We start from the raw sequence: 26,289 nt of genomic DNA, 5'->3' as shown, positions 1-26,289 counted from the left end.
TGATCATTTAGTTCGTTCGCTCGAAAAAAAAGAATAAGAATAAGAATAAGAATAAGAATAAGAATAAGAATAAGAATAAGAATAAGAATAAGAATAAGAATAAGAATAAGAATAAGAATAAGAATAAGAATAAGAATAAGAATAAGAATAAGAATAAGAATAAGAATAAGAATAAGAATAAGAATAAGAATAAGAATAAGAATAAGAATAAGAATAAGAATAAGAATAAGAATAAGAATAAGAATAAGAATAAGAATAAGAATAAGAATAAGAATAAGAATAAGAATAAGAATAAGAATAAGAATAAGAATAAGAATAAGAATAAGAATAAAAAAATTCTAAACACGTTTGTACGAATGAAATTAATACTACCGTCCTTAAATTTATCATAACAAGTGTTTTCTTTACCAATGTTAAGATCCATGAGATCTTTGAAAGATGTTCACTTAGTTAATCGATTATCTCACCGTTCGGAAGTTTATCAACGTGTGGCAATATCCGCTTCGAGAGGCACAAGACGAAGTACTTTATTTGACGGAGATGCTCCGAGAGAGAGACAGAGATAGATAAATAGATAGATAGATAGAGAGAGAGAGAGAGAGAGAGAGAGAGAGAGAGAGAGAGAGTTCTAGGCTTTGGTCTGATCGAAGAAATTACCGCAACAGGTTACATTGAGAAGCTCGATACTTGTTAGATCATTCTTGCGTTCTATCGACGTTCTTGTCTATTTGGATCATCCAATGAGAAACGGAAGATAGCTTCCGGCTCGATCAGAAATAATCGAGAACTCAGTGTAATTAAACGACGTTGAAGGTATCGATATGTGTGTATATATATATGTGTGTGTGTATGCGTGTGTCCTGTTCATGATGTATCGTAAAAGGCGTCTCGTTCATGAGATTATTACCGCTCAACGGGGTTAAAATTGATCGTCATATTTCTTTTTTTCTTTTCTTTTCTATCCTCCTTCCTTCAACTACTACTCGGTTTGATAGATGAGCACGACGGGAATGCGCGTGATAACGTATTTAAAGGATATTATGACGTATCGCCGGGTGACACATAGAAGAGATGAGAGACGATTTCATCAAACAATTTAACCCCGAATGAGTTGCGCTTAAATGATCGTGAAGAAAGAGAAAAACAAAAAAAAAAAAAAAAAAGAAAAAGAAAAAAAAGAAGAAAGAAGACCACTGCTTGGATATCTTAAAAATGTTTTTTTTCAAGTTGTAACAACTCCAATTAGTTATTAAATATAAACGGCCCCGATTGTGTTTGAAAATATTTTGCCGAAATTTTATATACCTATATTTATATCCAACTTCTTCTTTTTCTTTCCTTTCGTACATCGCACAATTCCAAATGTATACTTAAGATTTTCTTATATTTATATTTTTTTTGCCAAATTTACAGAAAAGGATATCAAAGAGAAAAAGTATCATATTTTTTTTTTTCGGTAGATCAACTATTTATTAACACCTGCAGATGATTATTGTAGGCGTCACGATAAAAATAACCAAAAAAAAAAAACACAAAAAAAAAAAAACTAAAGAAAATAAAAAGACAAAAAAAAAAAAGAAAAAGAAAAAAATATTGTTACGATATATAATAATCGAAGATAATAATAAAAAAAATTTTAATATTTATATTTCGAAGATAATAAACATTTTTTTCTTTTTCTTTTTATTACAGAAACGAGTCAAACGAATTGAATTAACTTATTAAATTTTCGTCGGTTTTCAATTCGACATCTTTAACAATAAATACAATAAATTAAAATAAATATTTAAATTTGTGTATAATACGAGAGTCTTTTATGTATAATGACGAAATCTTAAGAATGCGTTATAACGAATTATAAAATACGTGTGAACCATAAACGCGGATACAAGCTCGACGTTGGATAAAATTAGCGTCGTTTTACGGATTTTAGAGAAAATCTGATAACTGGGGTCGGTAACGTTGGTCGAAAAGCGACAGCCACGTTAATCTTCTGTCGTAACAGTGACGCGTACTATCAAAACCACGGAAACGCTTGCCGGCATACGATAATGGCTTGTTCTCACCCTTTATATACTCTCTCACCTTCTGTCTACCTATTCACCCTTCCAACACCGCTTGCCCCCTTATGCCGCATCCTCCCCATTCCAACCACATCATTGTTTCCTTTATTATTCCGATTCGTCGGAAAACTATTCGTCTCCTTTTTCCCTCTATTATCTTTCAGCAAATTTTTCGAAATCCACGTTGTTATCGGTAACTTATTACGTTTCGTATATATTTATGCGAGACGCACGATCTTCGTGAAGTCAACATTATTTCAATGAAAACTGTTTAACCCCTTGTTGCCTCTTCTCTTCCTCCGCCTTCTCCTACCGCCATTCCCAATCCGTTCAAGTCTGCCAAGTCATTCGTTTTCATTCCCCTATTACTTTTACAACGTAACCAACAATCACCGAGGGAATCATACATGAAACGATGTTGTATAAAGAAAGAGAGAAAGGTAGATAAATAGAGAGGGAGAAAAAAAGAGAGAAAGAGAGGGAGAAAGGATGAAGAAAAGATTTTATTCAAAGACGTACAAAGGACTTTGCAATATCTAGGAAAATATAACCATCATTGTAAATTATGTTTAAACGGTAGTATGGTTGGGATGAGAAGAAGAATGTACAATTTTCAAATTTCACGTGCTAGCGAATTTAAAGAAAATATATATATATATATATATATATATTATTTTTAAATGAAATCATTTTATTTTTATTTTTTTATTGAACTAATATCTTTCTTCTATTTAAATATTTTAATAAATGCGTTCGTTAAAATCACAAAAAAAAAGAAGAAAGAAAAAGAATTATTTAAACTTCTTCAAAATATTTTCTCGACTGAGAGAGAGAGAGAGAGAGAGAGAGAGGAAGAGGGAGAGGGAGAGAGAGAGAGAGAGAAATAGATAGATAAAGATAGAGATAGAGATAGAGATATGGAGTATATTATATGTATATCATCTTTCATCTTACTTCCTTATCCCATGTCTCGGATAACAGTGTCAATTGCAAAACTTTGCGATATTAATCATTCGACAGCGTTATAACGTTTCCAGGAGGATGCCACCGCGTTTCGCATTCAACGATAATTCAGGCTACGCCGAGCTCTAGTAATTTAGGATAACGCTCCTGATTGCGTTTTAGGAGACGGTATATCGTCGCCGTTAACAATGAAGCCTTCGAAATCTGCAACGTGAACACGTCCGGACGACGGGTCGCTTCCTGTAATAAATGAGACCGATTCGAATCGAGTGTAAATGTGTCACCATTACGATTCTTCTTTTGAAATATATCTGCTGTAATATTTATATATTATGTATTATATATATATATATATATACATCATATATATGTATGTATTTATTTATTTTTTGTCTCTTATATTTTTGGATTTATATATATATGCATATACACGCATACATGCATATATATGTATTTATCTCTTTTTTGTCCGTTGTATTTTTGAAACGCATTTAAACTGACATTACTTACCATATTACTGACGTTAATCACGTCGGGTTATCTATTCATCCCGTATGTACTTATGTACGTACATACCTATCTACGTATAAATTTTTCAATAGGATGTATCGCGTACGATACAGTGACAGGTTTAATTCCGTCGTATTATACAATTTCCAGGGCATAAATTCACAATGCTCGTCAACGAAATTTTACTAATCTGTAGAACGCATCGATAATTCCGTTCGATCGTGTTCACAGATTTTCGAATTAATCAGAAACACAGTATACGTATGTATGCATAATATATATATACATATATACATATATACATATATATATATATATACATAATTATATGTATACATATATATATATATATATATATATATATATATATATATATATATATATATATATATAATGTATGGGTATGAGTAAACACGGGAGAGCGAGAAAGAGATATCGGAGGGAAAGATTTCAACACAGAAATCTCTTCCACGTCGTTTTTTAAACACAAAGACTTTCATGGCAACGAGGCACGAAAAACATTTGACCATTTAATATATCTGAAATTGGGTCACACGTGTCGAATCATTGACACGACATCATAGCCATGCTGTATATAATATGCATTTGATTCGAAGAGTATTTTAATGTTGCTTCAATATTTAATCATTTCTTTATAAATCGATATCGTGAATTAATGAAGACAGATATATGTATATATCAAGGATTATAAACGAAATATTATAAACGAAAAAGAAAAGAAGTGAATGAAACAAAAGGAAAAAAGGAAAAATAAATAAATAAATAAGTGAATGTATGAATGAATAAACAGAAATATAAAAGTAAATTGAAATATTATGAATCATTAAATTGAATAACTTTGAACGTTGAGTTTATGAATTCATTAAGTAATCCTTCGATTTCAAGAAAATTATTAAAATTTAAATGAAAGTTCCGAAATTTTGTATACCAAAGGGTTGGCTGAACATCCGAACTGTTCATGAAAATTCAAGTTAAATTCGTAAAATCTATTAACGATATATCTAACGAACTATATATATATATATATATATATATATATATATATATATATATATATATATATATATATATAAGATTATGTATATAATCTTTCACACTTTAAAGTTGTTCAAGTAGAGAACATTAACAACGTTAACAAGATTAACACGAAGCGAAATGGATGTCACGATCAAAAGTCGAATGGATTATCGACTCGGTTTTAATAAAACGATCGATCCATTAATCGGATTTTAATCCGTTTCGGAATTAATTCGGATGATGGAGATTCTAGCTGGTGCTTTCTACGGAAATTTCGTGAACTGATAAATCGATTTTCCTCTTGGTCGTTCATCGTCGTCGTTGTCGTCCACGTGGAATGCATTTATCTGTGGTCGTGAGATCATTAAACTAAAAATATAATTTCTTCAACGTGACGATGACAATGACGATGACGACGACATTGAAAATAGATATATATTTACGTCGGAAAATGTCGGAAAATTTCTTAGCAAATCAAAGGTTAGAATCCATAAGCAGAAATGGCAAGAAGAATTCATAGACAGAAATAGTTTGTAGTAATATCGATACCATACATTTAAACTTTATCAGATCGATGGAATATCGAAAAGAACGCATCAACGTTGCTGTTTTTTTTTTTTTTTTTTTTCTTTTGAAATCTCTTGCATCAGATTTTTCTGCTTCTTTTTTCTTTCTTTTTTGTGACTCGTTCCGAGAAAATAATCCTGTCATAAATTGATAAATATATTTTGATTGAAAAATATTTCTTTTTTTTTTTTTTTTTTTTTTTTTTTCTTTTCTATAAATAAATTTATCAATTTCTTTTTACAAATTCCACGTGAATCATTTCGAAAAAATAATTCGATAAATATGTATTTGATTGAAAAAATTTACATCTTTTTCTTTTAAAAAAGAAATTTATTATAATAATCCTTTTGTTTCTCGATTACTTTAACAATCGTTAGAAATTAATTTATGGATTTTTAACAATTATTTAGATTTCGATCTTTCATTATAATTTTACGCGACTCGTATCGAGAAAATAATTCGATAACTCATAGATCGATAGATATACGATAATATATATTTGATTGAACAAAAACTTTGTTTTTTCTTTCTTTTTCTACAAATAAATCTATTGATATCCCTTATTTTCTTTTCTTTTCAATTTTATTGAAATTTTAATTATTAAATGTTTACACACCAATTTATAATTATTACCTTATCGATCTTTTAAGGTCTTTCCGATTTGAATTTTTTACCGAAAACATAAGATAAGTCATTTTTCGTTCGTAAGTAAAAACCATCTTACTAAGAAGTATACCATACTTTTAGTCGAACGATGCTTCAAGTGACATTGAGAAAAAGAGAGAGAGAGAGAGAGAGAGAGAGAGAGAGAAAGAGAGTTAAAGACGACGAGCCTTTGAATTTAAAATGAAATATTTTAAGGTAACGCATGCCTAGATAGAACCGTTTAAAATCGTAAGAGCTTTTTCTTTTCTTTCTTTTTTTTCTTTTTTGTGAAAAAAGTTTAAATTCGAAGATTCTCATTTGCACATATTCACACATTTATTGATTTTTCTTTATCTCTTATACTCCCTCTCTCTCTCTCTCTCTCTCTCTCTCTCTCTTTCTCTCCCTCTATCTTTTTATTTTTATTATCGTCGAAGATTTTACAAAGGATATCAAAAGACATTTACAAACAGGATCTAATCTGAACTTCAAAAAAAAAAAAAACAATGATAATCAACGTATAAAAATATTTCGTTTATATTGATATAAGCTTTAAAAAAGGAATTAAGGATTAAAAATTGTACGTATTGAGTGAATAACAATGAGTATTAATATTCTTCTTATGTTATTAAAACGTTTCTCTCCCTAGGACGAGCAAGGAAGGGGAGGGGACCATGGATGCACGCGATGAAATCATTCTAACATATCACGTGCTACTATAGTAACCAGATAAGAAATCCTTCTGCGTATTATTACGGCGGACTACACAAAAAAGATGTCTAAAAAAAAAAAAAAAATGTTTAAACAAAAAAACGTAACTAGATTGATACAGAGATATTCTATTTTTTATTCGAGAAAAAAGAAACATGTCGATTGGTTGCATTTTATGAACAATGGAACGATCATTGGTAAATAAGAAGAGTGAATATTCGCGAAATGTATTATAACGAAAGGGTTAATAATAAATATTGATCTCTGATAAAAAAGAGACGGAGAGAGAGAGATAGAGAGAGAGAGAAGAATAAGAATACAAAAAGGATGTTACAGGGAACAAAGAAGTATTAAAAAAAAAAAAAAAAAAAAAAAAAAAGAAAGAAAAAAAAAGAGAAAAAAAGAATTAAAATGAATCCTTGAGTTGGACCATGGACTTCATTCATTCATTTAATTGTACTTTTTTTTTAAACTGCATATCCCTTTATCGCGTGAACGAAGGGAAAGAGGAAGACACGGATAGAAATAGAGAAATAGAAAGAGAGAGAGAGAGAGAGAGAGAGAGAGAGAGAAGAGATAGATAGATAGATAGAAAGAAAGAAAGAGAAAGAGAGAAGACTTTTAATTGTGATCCACCGGCTTAGCGTGGATACTTTGCGTGGACGTGTCTGAGTGCTGCTGCAAGCAGTTTTTAAGAAAAAAGGGAATGCTTCCGGAGAAGAAAATTAACTAATGGAAATGCAATCCTAGCTTCCTATCTCCGTTCTTTCTTCTCTTTTCTTATTTCTTTCTTTTTTTCTTTTTTTCTTTTTTTTTTTCTTTCTTCCTTTCTTCCTTTTTTCCTCCCTCTCTCTCTCTCTCTCTCTCTCTCTCTCTCGGTACGTCCTTCACTTTATCTCTTCATTTTTTTCTCTTTTTCTTTTTCTTTTCTTTTTTTTTTTTTTTTTTTTTTTTAATAGGGGCTTTATTAAGTCACACGGTTGGACTCTTCGTCCAACATGTTACTTTCTTTTTCCCTATTTGTTTTGTTTTGCTTCGTTTTGTTTCTTCCTTTTCGTTTCTTTTTCTTTTTCCTTCTTTTTCTTTTTTTTTTTCTTCTTCATTCCTCAGTCGAAATAATGTTCGCCGAGAGTGCTAACAATCCTTCAGGTTTCTACGTTGTGCACGGTACATTAACTATTTTAATGACGCACGGAATTACACGGCGGAAGTAGCACTTAAGGATAACCACACGGTTATATTGTGCCAGTTTAGCCTCTATTATTTTGCTCTCTTTTCTCTTGGCCATGAGTATCGTGCTAGGAGGGGAAATATTGTTGCGTAATCCGTCGCGAAGCATCTGGAAAATTCGTTCTCTTTAGTAATTAAGAATTGGAGGAGAGACGACGTATAAATTTGCATGCAATGCCTCTCGCGCTAAGTTGCTACTACGTAAAAATAAATAAAATGTCGAAAATTGTCGTATAAAAACTTTTAGCTGAAGGTATAAAGGAAAAGGAAAAATCTGACTTTTCGCAAAATTTCAATTAATCGTTTTTATTTACTTTTATGCTGCACGAGTGTTCGATGGAAGAGAAAAAAAAAAAGAAAAAAATAAAATACACCATTCCGCACATGTTCGTATAGTAGATAGGACGTATCAGAGAACGTGTAAAATAAATTTTTCTAAACGTTTTTCAAATTTTTCTAAGATCCAAAATGCGACATTGATATTATTTCTTTTGATATTAACATTTAGATTTGGATTTAGACTTGCTGAAGTCCCAATGACGGGTTTTAAATGAGTTTGATTCACTAAGAATAGGTTTCATTAAGATAAAGTTTATTGAATAGATCAAAAATATTTATGGAAACGTAACTGTTCGACGAGGAAATTTTTTTCATAAAAAAAAAAAAAAATTTTAAATTCCTTAATTAGAATGATATGCGTAATTGCGTTCTAATTCAATAAATACGTCAAAGCTACGAGAACGTGGTTATATATCAAAAACGGTTGACCTTTCGACCTATATTTTATATAGGTTTTGTTTTTGTTTTTTTTATTCTTTTTTTTTTTTTTACCGAACATCCTGCATACAATGTAAATACTTAAAAAAAACAGTCACGATCGACTGATTTTTTGATTGATTGATCGATCAATCGATTGATTTGTTTATTTTCTTCTTTTTTCTTTTCTTTATTTTTTTTCTGTTTAAATCATCGAAACACTATATTGCATTTGGGATCGATCATTCATACGTACGATAAATTTCAATATAAAAATCGATTATTTCTTTATCGTAAGGAATACATCGGGATATTCGCTAACGATAAGGAAAGATTACTCGGACGGACGTTAATGGATTAACTAGAGTTTGTAATTGAATTCGACGTTGCAATTCTATTTGTAGAAGACGATATTCGTAGAAAGTTATTCTGTGTTGGTACGGTTCGAAGATAAACCATAGGTACAGTTTCAATATCGAAAATTACATCAGAGCGAACCGTGCGTAAATATCTATCGTAACACGATGAAATTTCGAAGATAGACGAGGAGAATAATCATTACGAAGAAATATTACGACGAATCAATGAATATCAAAGAGAATTAATTATTATCAGACGAAAGGAAAGACGAAAGTAAAAGAAACGAGTTAAAAAGAAAAAATATTTGCAAGTCAGTCGATCGTTCGTAGTGCGTTGCGATCGAACAAAAAGAGAAAAGGAAAAAAAAATTAATTATGAATGTATTCTTCCTTCTCCTTTCTTTTACTTTTCCTCCTTTGTTACATCAATTTTATTTTTTGTGCCCCTTTACATAAACGATATCTCAAAGATTCTATAATATAATATTCTACATATATATATATATATATATAAATCTATATATTTCTTATTTTTTATTTATTTCCTCATTGTACATCATTATTTGCGTTGACGTCATTTTTTCTTTTTTCTCTTTTTTTTTTTTTCATTATCTTATAGTTACATCTTTAGTTATGTAACTCTATGTTTAACAAGAAAGTAATTAACAAAACATCGTTAGCATGAAGGAATATTAGTAATTTCCAAGAATGAGAAATAGATATAGAGAGAGAGAGAGAGAGAAAGAGAAAGGGACAGAGAGACAGAGAGGCAGAGACAGAGAGAGAGAGAGAGAGAGAGAAAGAGAGAGAGAAATAGAGAGAGAGAGAGAGAGAGAGAGAGAAAGTGAGAGAGAGAAATAGAAAGGGAGAGAGAAACGGTCCTGCAAGTTGCGATATGAAGAACAAAGGAGTTATAAACCTTACAGAGCAATCTAATGACGGTAAATACTACATCGGACATAGTGAAATGGAAAGGTAGATAATAGAATAATCAAGAAACCTGGTGGTTTGGAAGGCGGCAAAAGGGAGGGAATGGGAGGATAAGATAGGTAGAGGGTTGTCGACTGCGGGATAAGAGAAACAGGATATGAAAACGACAGTGCCAGACGGGAAAGATAGAGAGAATGGATGGACAGGTTCTTCTCAAGCATAACTAATGCGTGGATAATTAATTAAAACCCAGTAGATAGAGAAGTATAGAGGAATGGAGTAGAGGAGGAGGAGGAGGAGGAGGTAGGAGGAGGGGTTATATCAAGCGGTTCTAGTGACCGTTCATTTCTCTCTCTCTCTCTCTCTCTCTCTCTCTCTCTTTCTCTCTCTCTCTCTCTCTCTATATTGAACTCTATCGGAGATTTTACATTCGATCAACGAGCTTTAGATTCGCGAATGAACGTTTCATTACGCCTATTTATGCAAATTCGTACTCTGCGAACGGGAATTAAAGCATTTCCCTATTTCGATCTATCGAACGATAAACACAACCAACGAATGGATATACGTACATATGTACAGACGGATGGATGGACCTATGGATGGATGAACGTACGGATTTCGCGTCGTACGGATGCCAACATAAATGATGACTAAATAAATTTTCCGTTCTTCATCGATAGAAATTTGTAAGTGTGAGAAATTTTTAAATTTTTAACTTTGAGAATGTTCGTATATTGTGTGTGTGTGTATGAGAGAGAGATAGAGAGAGAGAGAGAGAGAGAGAGAGAGACAGAGAGAGATAGTTTGGACGAACGAACGAAAAAAGGAAAGAAAGAAAGAAAGAAAGAAAGAAAGAAAGAAAGAAAAACAAAGAAAAACGAAAAAATGCAAAAAAAGAAAAAAAAAACAAAAATTAAAAAGAAAAAAACAAAAAGAAAAAAATGAACGGAACCGAGATAATACATTGAAGATGTTCGTCGAAACGTGACGAGTGTAATTTTCGTAACGCGAGACTACTTTCGTACGATCGATTCGTCGGCGTTTCTTCGATGGTTCGTCGATCAAAGCTGAGAGATGCTTGGATAGGATGGAAAGAGATAAAGGAAGATAGAGATACAGAGACAGAGGGAGAGAGAGAGAGAACGAGAGAGAGAGAGAGAGAGAGAAAGAGAGAGAACGAGAGAGAGAGAGAGAGAGAGAGAGAGTGAGACAAGGAGAGAATATATCAGCCGTAAATATATTCTATTTTCCTCTTTTGAAAGCACGATCACAAATGCTCTATCACGCTAGCGTACGTACGTACGTACCTACGTATATATACATACGTACATACGTGTTCGTTCTATGCTTGGGAACAGCTTCAAACAAAGTTTCACGCTCGAACATCGGCTACCGATTAGCTTTCATGTCGTTCGCGAATTTAGCTTTTCAGGAGGGGAGGGAGAAACGATCGATAATAGGTCTATGTTGTCGTATAGAGAAATAGAGAGAGAGAGAGAGAGAGAGAGAGAGAGAGAGAGAGAGAGAGAGAGAGAGAGAGAGAGAGAGAGAGAGAGAGAGAGAGAGAGAGAGAGAGAGAGAGAGAGAGATGGAAGAAATTGTGTTGTCATTGATCCATAGCAATATTTCGAAATTTCCCCTTGTCATCTTATATATATATATATATATATATATATATATATATATATATATATATATGTAATATATACGTAAATAAAACTTGAGATAAAATATAGAAGAATAAATTAATAGGAATTATCTTGTTCTATTTCACTTTTATTTATTTTTATTATTATTATTTCATAATAATAATGATAATAATAAGAATAATAAAATGATTAATCAAATACGATAGAGATAAAATACGTGGATATATTTATGATGACGTGAAAAAAATAAGTAGAGTGAACAGTAAGTTATGGCTATTGTTTTTGTTTGTCCTTTTTTCCTATCTTAATTATTATTTCAGATTTGAATAAAAAAAAAAATGTTAATTAAATATAACAGATATATCTTATCTATGTTAATATTATTAAAATAATAATAATAATGTAGATGCAACGAATGCAATGTATGCCAACGAAATATGTACATATTTTATTATTCCAAAGTAGAAATAGTGTATTGAAATAAATAACAAAGACATATTTCTTTTGTCCTTCTTCAACTTTCCCTTTTCTTTTTTTTATTTTCAAATTTAAGTTCATCGATATCACCGATCATCGATATTTGTATATTTATCTGTGTACATATGAAAAACATTAAAAAATTTCGAGAGATCTTCTTCTTTTGGTGTTCGACTAAAGTATTTTAAAAGTTCAACGTTCACAAGTATATATACCACCGGTAATGGTCTAAGAATCCTTAGGACTGCATTGCCGGCTGCGAAGTATAACCTTTGCACTTTCGTCGGCTCTATTGTATGGCTGCGAATGAGCGGTAACGTCCAATGATTGGTAGGGTCTAACGAAGTGAAATGTCACTCGTCACGCGACAAGACTACGATGAGATAGGGTCTAACCACCATGATTCTCCCTTATTTCTCTTGAGATTATTCAACTAAAAAAGAAGAAAAAAAGATTTTACTGTTGGAAAGGAAAAAGTATGGAGTCTAGTCGTCGTAGCGTCTTACTTTAATCAACTGATTCTTAAAATATTATCGAAGAAAATTTTTATGTCATGATAAATATTCTATATTAATATAGAAATTTTTATTTTATAAAATTTCATTCATTTAAACGATTGTAAAAATATTCGCATTTATGCAAAGTGTACAGGTATATATATATATATATATATATATATATATATATATATATGTATATGAAAATAATTATTTAAATTGAATTTAACTATTATTTTTAATCACTTCTTTTATATATATATTTTTTTTATTTATATATATTTTTTTATTTATATATATATATATTTTTTTTTTAATAACAACATTTCTTTTTCTTCTCTTTTTTCTTCTTCTATTATTCGTGACATTGTATTATTTATACTATTTAAATAAAATTTTATTTCGTTAAATTGTTAATTCGATATATACGTACATAGGAATACATTATATACATTAGAAACATGAAATGTGAGAAACTCATTATTCGAATATATTAAATTTCGTAATTTATAATATTTTAGTATCACTCTATCCGGTCTTCCTTGATCTTTCTTTCCTCCAGCACCGCATTGCAGTTCCTTTGCATACGGCTAATATACTAGGGACCGTTTTTGGTCTGTCACGATGCATGTTGCTGCATTTGTAACGAGGAAGAAGCGCATAGGAGAAATCACGTATGCGTAAAGAAACGTGAATAAAGATGTAACTTCCCTTTTTCGTTCTCATTGAAATTTATTATTCAAACAAAGTAAAGAAAAAAAGAAAAAGAAGAAGAAGAAGTAGAAAAGACAGAAAAATAAATGATTCCCGTATCGTTGCAGGTACAATAATTAATTATGTAATGAATTACTAAAATTAATGAATGAATGAATTAATTAATTAATCGTATAATTAATATGTACGATGTAGATTTTTGAAGATTTCATAATCTCAAGGGTAAACACATCATTCGATATTAAAATATCAAAGGTCAAGGACGAACCTTCGTGACATGCTTGGTATAAGCATATCTAATTATTTTCCATTCACGAGTGGAATTCATTTTAATCGTAAAATTCCAACAGATCCAACGACAATGACGACGAGGGGAAAAGGTCGAGATAATTATACCGCAGTACAACGTCGATTTTAATAAAATTCTATCTCCTTTCCTATCATCCATAAATTATAAAGAAATATTCAAATTTGATAGAACGATTTAAAAAATTACGAACGAACGATCAAATGAACGAACGAACTGGCTATTAATAAAAAATTGTAATTTTCTCTTTGACGATTAGAAAAAAATATTAAGTAAGAATTGTTGGTAAATAAATCGGGGAAACAAACGGGAAGCAAACGATATCCTACATTTTATAGTTTATTCCTCGTTTTATCAATGGACCATTATATCCGGCTTTTCTTGCTTATTCGTGTTGATGAAACGAAGATAATAAATGCTTTGTTGACGTATTCTTTCCGCCACAGAAAATACCTCATCACAGTGGATTGGCTCTTTTGTTGAAGCGTTTCGATCGTATATACATAGACAAAAAACCCACATAGACACACACACACACAAACAGCAGACATACACAAATACACAAATACATGTAAAGAGAAATATAGAGATAGATAAAATACTCATAGCGAGTTTTGTAAAATCAATTGGTTAGTTATATTCATTCGAAACCACATCACCATGATAATTCGAATAGAATATCAATTATATTCTACATATGTATTTGACGAATGAATTAGAAAAGTAAGTACACACGTTTATATTATAGACTTTCGATAGAAGAAAAAAAAGAAAAAGAAAAGAAAAAAAAAAAAAAAGAAAAGAAAAAGAAAGAAAATGTTCCTTCTTTCTTCTTTTTTTTCTTCTTTTTTTTATCTTCTATTTCTTCTTTTAACCATCGATATATATAAAAAAAAAATTTTGCACAGATCTTGATTTACAAATTTGTTCGATACTCATATATATATATATATATATATATATATATATATATATATATATATATTTACAAATTTATTTGATACTCATATATATATATACTTTATCATAAATACTTCTCAACATACAATCGATTGGTTTCGTAATCAATTAAGTTGTTTCTTTGCGTACGCGCTTGAATAAGTACTTATGTATGTTAATGCATCAATCGAATGATCGAATTAATAATAACTGCTTTTGAATTGATTATGATCGATTTGAATTAACATTTATTGCTAATATATGGTTTATTAATTCAACCAGAAAAGAGGGAGTTCCCCCCCCCCCACCCCCCAACCATTCTTTCATCCTTTTCTATTCATCTCTACATATCTCTCGTCATTCGCGAATCGTATTATCGTCGAATTTAGTTTCTTCTTGCACTGTTACGAACGCAACAAATTCGAATACTCAAGTGCGCGTAGCGTGTTATTAACTTTTCCCCGGTAGTACCTCTAGATTTAAACTAATTGTTTCTTCTCTAATTTTGTAATTAATGAAAGTTAGAAAATTTCACCCTGTTTAATATCTCGTTATCTATCAGGCAAACAAACGGTGAAATCTGATTATATTTAACGAAACTAACAATGTGATATCAAATGATTTGTAACTATATTAACGTGCAATATTACAACGACTAATCTGTGATAAATCGAGTTTTCAACTGTGTTAGTGAATTAACCGCATGGACTCCTTGTACTTTCTGTCTCTGTCTCTGTCTGTCTGTCTGTCTATCTCTCTCTCTCTCTCTCTCTGTCTATCTCTCTCTCTCTCTCTATCTCTATTTATCTATCTCTTTCTCTCTGTTGGAAAAATCGTTCCAAACTTGGCTACGTTGTTTCGGGGCACCGATGATAACGGGGTCATCGTACTACCAGATGGTTCTGGATCGATCGATAGCTCCAGATATTTCTGGCGATTAAAAAAGAAAACGAAAAAAAGAAAGAAAAAAGAAAAAAAACAAGAAAAGAGAGAGAGAGAGAGAAAGAGAGAGAGAGAGAGAGAGAGAGAGAGAGAGAGAGAGAAGAAGTAAAGGAGACACGAAAAAGAAGAAGGCAAATCTGAATGTAATCGATGTATGTTGGTGAAGTAGATAATCGACGGAGATAAAGATGGAAGATATATATATATATATATATATATATATATATATATTCTTTCAATGACACGATCAATATTGTTGTTTATTCGTTCGTTCGTTTGTTGGTCTTTCTTTTTTTGTAGGTTCCTTTTCCTTTTTAATTTGTTTGTCTTTTTTCTTTTTTTATTTTATTAACGCAAACCCTGGAGTGCGTTCCGATTTGACGATAAAACAAAAAAGAAGAAAATTTTCGATAAATTCAGCTCGGCCAGCGGGAGGATGTTTTACGATCTGTCACGACTCCCTAGTTTTTTTCGAGATAAATTTAATATTACGTTGGTTATGGAAATAGAAACAAACAAAAAAGAGGTAGAGATAGAGATAGAGAGAGAGAGAGAGAGAGAGAGAGAGAGAGAGAGAGAGAGAGAGAGAGAGAGATAGAGATAGAGAGAGAGAGGGAGAGAGAGAGAGAGAGAGAGAGAGAGAAAGGGGGAATGTAAAAAAGAATAAACGATTAAAAAAAAAGGTTGCTCTGACCAAAAAGTCACTTTTTTGTCTTTCTTTCTCTTTTATTTTTTTTTTTTATTACCGGCAATATTTGACGATGCGGTTCAGGCAAAACGAAAAATCGTGACGACGGGAGATCTGAAGAAAGAAATATTATTAATTCGCGATCGAATGAGAAGTGTATAGCCGATGACAAATGTGGATACTATGTCGAACATTTAACATTACGCTAAACATTTATCAACGTATAGAAGTGGATTATAAAAGGACGATTTCGATGTTGTCCGAATGAGCTACCTTTTCTCCTTCTTCTCTACCTTTATTTTCTTTTATACTTGACTTTTCCTTATACATATCTTCGCTCTCTTCTTTTTATAATATAATAAATAAATAAATTAATATATTTCATTTTATTTATATATATATATGTATATATAATTTTATTTATTTATTATATATTATTTATATATTTATATATTTATTTATTATATATATATGTATATATAATTTTATTTATTTATTATATATTATTTATATATTTATATATTTATTTATTATATATATATATGTATATATCTATAAATTTGATTTTATTGTACTCTAAATCGATATGATAACGATCGTCTTTGGCAATGTTCCGGGTCATTTCGATCAGGTCGACGAGAAAAGGGATTCTCTCCCTCTTTACCTTCCAACGAGACCTCTTCCACAATCTTTCTTCTTTCTCCTTCTACCTATTCTCCCATTCCCCTTTCTTCCTTCCGCCCTCGTCATCTACCACTTCTCGCGTGTGTATGGCCTGAATGTAATATCACTCTCGATAACATTTTCTCTGGCTATTCTCTGGCCGATCAACGTGAAAAGCAATGTTGACGGCAGAGTCTCGCGAAAAGCAGCTTCCCGATCGAGCGGAAATAACCAAGGAAGAATCGCCGATCTCTTCTTCCTTTTCTTTCTCTCTCTCTATCTATCTCTCTCTCTCTCTCTCTCTCTCTCTCTCTTTCTCTCCCTCTTCGTCGCTCTTTCTATTTTGCTCTCTTTTCGATTCGGCCTTCTTCACCCTCATCCTTCATTCTTTTCTCTCTCTCTCTTTCTCTCTCTTTCTTTCTCTTTCTATCTTTCTCGTCATCTCTCACACATATTCCTCTCACGCGAATGGAATTTCTGTGATAGTTTCGGCGAACACACTGCGGATGACCACGATAACAGTTTCGGAAAGTGACCAAAACGTGCTTTCAATCTTCTATCGTAGACTCGATTTAAATCAGGACCGATTAAATAACGTTTTTCAACTGCATCGAAATTCTAACGAAAGAATAACTGTGTATATATATATATATATATATATATATATATATATATTCTTTTCTTTTTTCTTTTTTTTTGTCTATTACAATAGAAACGTTATCGAAACGTTCGGAGAGTTATCAAACTATTATGAATTTATTCTGCGCGTGTTATGCGATTCTGACATTTTTTAATACTTAAACAACGAAATCCGGTTTCGGACGAACGATTGAATATATAATACTTATCTATGTATTGATAACAATCGATACCTATCCATATCTACATACATACATAGGTACGTAATAGTACGTCGAGCGTGTTATTTTTATTCATCTCGTATGAATCCATTTCACGTGCTTTTCTCTTCTTTATTTTCACGGCTTCTCCCCTTCTTTTTCTCTTCCCTACTCCATTCTGTTCTGAATAAAAAAAGAAACACAACAAAAAAAAAAAAAATAATTCACCAACTACGATGATTTTCGATGAGCACAATTTTCCAACGAAAATTTCTCGTACGCGTCGTCTTGAAAGTGAATTTACTCCCGTGAAATTATTAATACACCTTGCACGTAACTAATTCATAGTGTAGTATATATATACACACATATATATATATATATATATATATATATCCCTTTCCCTCTCGTTAGATAGTTTTCTCGGTCTTATTCGTCGCGTGAGATAATGGTTTTAGCAAAACGAAGATCCCTCGTTTATCTTTCCTCTCAGTGAGTGCCATTGAACAAAGCACTTCGAGACGTGTTTAGTAGAGAATCGCGAAATTCTTTGATATCTCGCGAGGGTTAGTCGTACTTTATTAAAAGATATCTTGAAAAAAGAGGGAGAGAAAGAGAAAAAGAGAAAAAGAGAGAAAGATGTATGTATGAAAAAGATATTTTTTTTTTTTTTTATCAAAATATAACATTCATGAAGGTGTCAGTAATTATCAGCTCGATCCCTTTGATCCTTGAGAAATGCGTACAACTAATATGTTTAGTGTGCATGTATGAGTGGATATATATGTTTCTCGTATGAAAGGAAAGGGTTACAGATAAATAGAGAAAGAGAGAGAAAGAGAGAGTGAGAGAGAGAGAGAGAGAGAAAGAGAGAGAAAAAGAGAAAGAGAGAGAGAAAGAATCTGTCGTGGTTTTCTTTTGATCGTGGAAGCTGTTCAAAGTCTCCTCCTTTGTCATTTTCAACTCAACGAGCATCGATTTCGATTAATCGATTTGCTACTCTCTTTCTTCTCTTCTTTTTCATTTCTCTCTTTCTCTTGCTCTCTTGCTCTCTTGCTCTTTGAAAACGTGGGATAGGAAAAATTGCGGCGCAGAGGAAATAAGCCGCACAGAGCTCGAGCGTGCTGAGAACTTTGTTAATCTTTGTTCGAAACGGCAAAGAACACGAGAGTTGTTTTCATACCAAACTCTCCGGGCTATGCTTTCTCTCTCTCTCTCTCTCTCTCTCTCTCTCTCTCTCTCTTCCTTCCTCTTCTTCTTTTTCACTTTTTTTTTTTCATTTTCTTATACTAGTCATATTAAGAGAAAAAAGGTCTGAATTCTACGCTATTATAAACTATAAAACGTTTTCTCTTTTAAACAAAGAGAGAGAGAGAGAGAGAGAGAGAGAGAGAGAGAGATTTGAGAAAGGGGCCTGCGTTTTGAAATTTGAAATTTTGTTCATTGTTTTCGAACTAATCGAGATTTAGAAATGGATTGCTTCTTGTTATGGGTGGAGTCCGTACCTTTGATATGAAGTATTTTGCCTTTCACAATATATAGTCGATAATTTCGATCCGTATCGATCGTCACAGAATAGATTGAAAGATTTCCCGTTCAGGAAGATTTTTAATCGGCAAAAAAACCAAACTTACTCACTTATTTATTTAATTAGTTACTTATCTATTTACTTACTTGCAATCTTAGGACTGATACTTATATTTTTACAGGTCTCTGTATGCAGTCCCCATATTTGCGATTAAATTAATTTATTTCGTTCGACGTTTTCGACCGAGATAGATTAGATACCTAACGTGTATTTAATTATTCACGTTTGAAAATGCCGACGTTTTTCTGATCATTTATTTTTACAAAATCCATTACTTATTTCGTTGGGTAAAATGTTTTATAAAATCGGCGATTATTGATTTAGTTCGTTAAATATTTTACCTATTTTCATCTCTCTCTCTCTCTCTCCCTCTCTCTCTCTCTCTCTCTCTTTCTCTTTCTCTTTATTATCCAAACGTTTATTCGTATTCGGAGAATATTGGAAATTTTTCACCGATCTAATTTTTTTTTTTTCGCATTTGAATCTCTTTCTCTCTTTTTCTCTCTCTCTTTCTATACACACACACACACACACACACACACACACACACATGTATATATAAATATATATAGATGGATAGAGTTATAAAAAAAATCAGAATCATAATATGTATTCTAAACGAGCTAGACGATGCTCAATACTTTGAATCCACGTGGAATTAACTTTCCGTATAATCTGGCTCATACGATAATCGATTAATCGAAAGAAAAAACGAGAGAAAGATAGATAGGTAGATAGATAGATAAAGAGAGAGATAGAGAGGGGAGGGCAGAGAGAGAGAGAGAGAGAGAGAGAGAGACATGAAACTTGCTATTAACGACGACAATGCCTTTGAATTATTTATAAGTATATAAAGCATAGATACAAGCGAGTTAGAATACGAATAGCATGGTATGGGGTGACACCGATCGGTCGGTACCTTTCTGTTAACGTTTCATTATTTACTGTATTACTGTCTATCTCAAATGTGTACAGCGTCCTCGTAGAGAGTCCAGTTTACATTACGTTCTCTCTGTACTCCTAACTTAATTGGGAAATGTCCTTGTGTAAACGTTAGAGAACTGAACGTGTAACGAGAGAACCAGAGAGAGAGAGAGAGAGAGAGAGAGAGAGAGAGAATGTGTGTGTGAGAGAGAGAGAGAGAGAGAGAGAGAGAGGGAGAAAAGCACATTGGTTAGCGTAATATTTCACAAGGAGTTCTACTCAATACATAGCACGTCTCACACTTCTAGGCTTTTCAAGTGGTTGTTTGAGGTAGCTGCTAATTAACTTTTGGTAAATGCATTGAGAAAATGTGAAGGAACGTTCTTAGAAGTGAAGAAGGACGGACGTTCTTAGGGCAAAGAAGAATAGGGAAATATGTCGAAATTGTTTAAATCGATAAAATCGTCGATTTCTCTCTCTCTCTCTCTCTCTCTCTCTCTCTTTCTCGAAAGCAATCGTTTTCGTATTTTAATTTTTCTCTTTTCTTTTTTATATATTTTTTCCCCTCCTTATTCTCTTTCTCTCTCTCTCTCTCTCTCTCTCAGTGATCATCTCCTATACATATATTTTAGAACGATATCATGAACGAATCATATTTGAAAAAAGAATTTTATCCAGATATTTCCATTTTATTTTCTTCCTTTTTTTTTTCTTTCTTTCTATCTTTTTTTTTTATCAGATCTGAAAACTGTCGCAGATGTTGAGTACGACTCCGGGAATAAATTGGTCTATGTGAAAAATTGTTCTGCGATATGAAATATTAAGTTTCGATTTTTTCTCTCTTTTTTTTCTTCTTTTTTTCTCTTTTTTTTTCCTCCCTTTTCTTTCGTGGTATCTCTCTCTCTCTCTCTCTCTCTCTCTCTCTCTCTCGTTATTTTAATTCAATAAAATTCTGATTTTAATAAAAAAGAAAAAGGAGAAAAAACTTGTTGACTTTTTCTTATCTTTCTTATTTTAACAATAAAATAAACGAAGATTACGAAAATCAAATATGACGATATATATTAATTATGGTATAACATAAGTAATGAAATCCATCTTTTCTATTTTCTATTTTTATTTAAATCATATTCTACACACATACACAAAATTAATGTTTTCGTCATTGATCTTATTTACTAATAAAGATTAATTAACTTTATCTGATTATTTTGTCTTAATAACGGTATATATCGAAAGCTCATAAAGGATCGTGTGTTAAAATGATAGTGAATAGAGTACTGTTAGCACTAAAAGAGCAAACGTGGTAGGACATCGCCGAAAGTGGAACGTAGAGACAGGTATATAGATAGACAGATAGAGATAGAGAGAGAGAGAGAGAGAGAGAGAGAGAGGGATGGAGATATAGGGTGTGATCGAGCACGACTAAGGACAAACCATATCACAACGCAGATGTTGCACTCTCGAGCTGTCGTCGTCACTTTAGTACAAGGCATTTACAACCTGTTAACGATCGCCATCCTATTTTCCTTTGCTTGTTTCCCTAGTCATAATTAGAAACTCCCTCTTTCTCTCTCACTCACTCTTTCTCTCTCTCTCTCTCTCTCTCTCTCTCTCTCTCTCTCTCTCTCTCTCTCTCTTTCTCTCTCTCTATCTCTGTTAAGTATTGTTGGATACTCGAACGATAAGGAATATTTCAAGTTCTTTAATCGCTTTAATTTATTTTATATTAAATTCCGACTCGTTTAAAATAATTAACACAGTTTTAAAGAGATTAATCGAGATGAGATATAGTAAATAAAAAGATAAATTATAAGAAAATAAAAAGCAAGATAATTATGGGATAGTAAGTTGTTGACGCACATGTACGTCCCTCAATTGTTCACAATACTTTTTCCTAAGGGTTATATATATTACTATTGGAAATATCTGTCCTTAGGAAATTGTTGGACATTCGTTGAAAAAATGGATAGATAAAAAACACATTTCCATCTTCATCCAAACTTAAGCATTTCTAGTCAAATATCTAGTTTTCAATAATATTGAGCTGAGAAATAAATAAATAGTGAAAGTAAATGAAATATCCATTGACATCCTCTAGTCTACACGATCATTAGAACAAAGGGGCACACATGGAATGTTTAAACATTCCAATGAACTATCCTGACCTACCCCCGACTAATGGGTATCTATTCCTTCCTTTTCCATGCTCAATTCATACTTCAACTCCGCCCTTTTTATACCCTTTCCTAATTTCACTACAGTCTTCGCGGATAATTCTAAAGACGCCAGAAAGTCAGTTAAGTTACATCCTTCAGACTTTCGAGTCTTATTAAACATCACTGGCTATCATTCCTTCAGAAATAGCCAACACAACTAATTACATCTCATTACACAAAACACATCAACAATTATATCTTATTTCAACAAATATACTGTGATAGTTTCAATTCGCGCAATATTTATTATCACGTATCTATCTCGCGAGTTTTACGGGATCCTTTAAAAGAACGTACGTTCTTCCATTAATTTGTGGGAACTCGGCGAGTGGTATTTTGTTGACGATCTTCAATGGTATCCTAGGTTATTGCCTCCGCCCTTATTCATAGCGACCAGTGAGTCTATAGCTCTGACGACAAGGAAGAAACGGGGGAAATTCTTCGTGCAAATCGACTATCATCGTTGGTTCGGTGCAAGATGCGTATCTAGAAACGTTCTCGTAGATGTGCCCTCACGATGCAACATAAGTAATATTTTTTTATTTTATTTTTAAAACGCCACAAGCATCGAAATTTTGAACGAATTAAAAAAATGATCGTATGTTGTGGACAAAAAAGAAATAAAACAAAGAAAGACAAGAATAATAACAAAACAAATTACAAGGGAAGAAAAAAATGGAAAAAAAAGAAAAAGTTGTTAAGATAATTATGAAAATAAAATCTTTCTTTTATTTTTTTGTTTTTAAGATACATTATAAGGAAAGAATATTCGATTAAGTTGCATCTCAAATATTTGATTAAATTAATAAAGATGAACATATATATATTTTATACATTAACATTATATATATATATATATATATACATTGTAGGATATTGTTACTTAATTATAAAATTCTTATGGTTCGTGATCGAATAACGTTAGTATGATTATAAGCTTTTATCTGACCGTAAAAGATGGATTTAGATAGGCGAAAATAGATATGAGAAGAGAAAAGAAGAAAGATAGATAGATAGATAGATAAATAGATAGATAGATAGAGATAGATAGATAGATAGAGAGAGAGAGAGAAAGAGAGAGAGAGAGAGAGATGAAGGATTGAAAGTACACGGAAGCAGTTATGCAACAAGCGAAGTAGCTCGGCTACGTGGAAAGCTTGAATATTGCAATTTGTGGTGCATGCAGGAGGAAAAAGAGATTTTCAATGTATACGACAGTGTAGAAGAGAGAGATAAAGAGAGAGAGACAAAGAGAGAGAGAGTGATAGAGATAGAAGAGAAACGGGATATGAAATACGATGCTTTCTACGTGCGCTCACGCAACGCCTTCCTTGCCTGCTGAAGCTTAACACTTTAATAAAGGTCGAAGTTCACGTGTATTCTAAGATAAGTAACGAATCGTGATTCGTGAGTCTTCACGATTTACAAACGAGAAACTATATATATATATATATATATATATATATATAAATGTCGTAGATTTCATTCGAACGAATCATCTGTAATTTCTTTTTTTATTTATTTTTCCTTTTCTTTTCTGAAGCAAAGTTTAAGACCAATATTTATTTCAATAGATTATGAAACGAGAATTTTCGCATACGAATTTATTATCGAATAATATTATATACAGATAATATATAAATTATATATTTATATATATATATATATATCGTTTAGATATTTGAATTATTACATGTATGTATGTATATATTATATATATGTATGTCTAAATAAAGTTGTGATTATTTATTAAGAGAGTCTTAATATAATAAAATGATATAAATGGAAAAGGAAACGAAAGACAAAATAATCGTGATATGAGATAACCGGATATATGTCGTACACGTCGTCGAAAAGATAAGATCCATAAAATATCATTCAAGCTGCTTGGAATTTAAAGAGAAATTCTGAAATTGGGTGAAGAATTAGATGAAAAGAGGGATGGATAGAAAGAGAGAGATAGAGAGAGATAGAGAGAGAGAGAGAGAGAGAGAGAGAAACGAGGACGCGCTTGAAATAATTCAAAGTATTTTCGTTCTCTCTTTCTCTCTCTTTCTCTCTCTCTCTCTCTCTCTCTCTCTCCCTCTCTCTCTCTATTCTTTCTTTCTGATACATACATATGTACCTACATACATACATACATATATACATTTATGTAATGAAAGCTATCGAATTAAAAAAAATTCAGTTTTTATCAGATGAACGTTCAAATTTCAAGAAATTGAAAAAAGAGAAAAGGAAGAAAAAAGAAAGAAAAAACAAAGAAAAATCTATCACACTAAGATTTAGTGATAATAGAACATAAAAAACAATCACGGGATACCGAAGATTTGTATTTACGATTTACATTACATTACATTACATTACATTACAATATGTAGTAGATATGATTACGCAGTTTGTTTGGCAAGGATACTCGAAAGTGTTTTCACTTAACGATCGTTGAATCGTTTTTCTAAAGCGTTGACGTAAGTGAATGAGAAGAGGAGAGCTGTTGTTGGATCTCAAGTTGGATGTTAATGATAATTGAAGTTGCCTCTTTCAGAGAGAGAGAGAGAGAAAGAGAGAGAGAGAGAGAGAGAGAGAGAGAGAGAGAGTCGCTTCTTACGTGTCAAAGATTACAAGATGACGCGTCTTGACTAACGCGTGTGTACATTGCCTTTGAAAGATTCTTTTGGTCTCTTTCTTTTGTAAGAAGAAAAAAAAAGAGATAAACCAGGCAAATGAGAAAGAGAGAGAGAGAGAGACAGATAGAACAAGTAAAAGACGAACGAAAGGCAAAAAAAATAACGAGAAGTAAAAAAAGGTGGGAAACTGTGAAATTCAATCAATACGAATGTTTCAAGAAGAATATAATATATATATATATATATATATATATATATATATATATATATATATATATCCGATTGATCTTTATCAAATTATCAAGAAGTTCTGTATCGTGGTGAACGGGAATACAAAATAATAAAAATGATTGAACTAACAGCATCAAGGGATTCCGTGGGTTGGGTAGGGGTACGATGGTAGTAGTGGACGTTAAAGAGGAAGGGGAGAGGGGAAACGGTTGGTAATGGAGAGAGTAAATAGAATTACAGCTAACCGAAGTGGATTCCTTCGTCCGTGGAAATATTTGCGAACGCTTTGGTAACTGAAAGTTCGAGATCCGTCGTAGGATGGAAGCTAGCTGTGAATGTTGACCTATCTAAAGTCGGTTTATTGATTTTGTCATTTGTCCTATGTGAGAGAAAAATCCCATGGAGTATGTTGAAATGTTCGAGAAAAATTCGTATGATATTGTGAAACGTTATTTGTCCTTGCTTCTTTCTTGCTTTTTTTTTTTTTGGATTATCAAATATCTATGCATACGTACACACACACACACACACACATGCATATTCGATTTTGACAAACGAGATTAATTTTCATTGTCAGTTACGATTCTCGATTGTTAAATTTTAAATTGATCAAGAAAAATATTGTTAAAGAAAAATATCTTTAAAGATATCGTCGATATTGTCGAAATATAGATATATTTATTATATATATATATATATATATATATATATATATATATATATATATATAAATATTCGATTTGTATAAATTGAAATTAATTAATATAATCTGGTTGTTGTGTTTCTGACGAATTAAAGAATAGAATTTACGATTGTCAAACGATTAAAACGTGATATAATGGTTTTTCATTTTGGTAATATCGTTACGGAAAACATTTTATCCGCCGTCAGAGCTGTTTCATTGTATTTTGTTCCGCAAATGGAAGTACAAATTCTGAGCTATAACGTACATTATCATTTTTTTTATCTTTTTCTTTCTCTCTCTCTCTCTCTCTTTCTTTTCTTTTCTTTCAACTTCTTCTCCGATCGTTAGTAATTACCCGACGAAAGAGAAAAGTACAAGCTTTCGTCGAGGGCCTCGGACAGAATGGGTAACTATAGTCGTTACTCTTTAGGATCATTTGTTCAATGGCCGAGTTAGGGGTCACGGTCAGGAATGATAAATGATCCATTTCGTTCTCTCACGTTTTCATAGACTCCGACCTGTTTT

At 31.8% G+C, this 26,289-nt stretch overlaps 1 protein-coding gene across 4 annotated transcripts in view; it reads right to left on the bottom strand.

Moving 5' to 3' along the window:
* LOC124946566 (zwei Ig domain protein zig-8-like) overlaps nucleotides 1–26,289 on the bottom strand; it is a 322,344-nt gene that overhangs the window by 52,477 nt on the left and 243,578 nt on the right. The gene's annotated exons all lie outside the window — the stretch shown is intronic.

Source organism: Vespa velutina, chromosome 2 (genome assembly GCF_912470025.1).
Source record: "Vespa velutina chromosome 2, iVesVel2.1, whole genome shotgun sequence".
Classification (NCBI taxonomy): domain Eukaryota; kingdom Metazoa; phylum Arthropoda; class Insecta; order Hymenoptera; family Vespidae; genus Vespa; species Vespa velutina.
The sequence above is the reverse complement of the archived record's forward strand: the minus strand, read 5'-3'. Positions and strand labels throughout refer to the sequence as shown.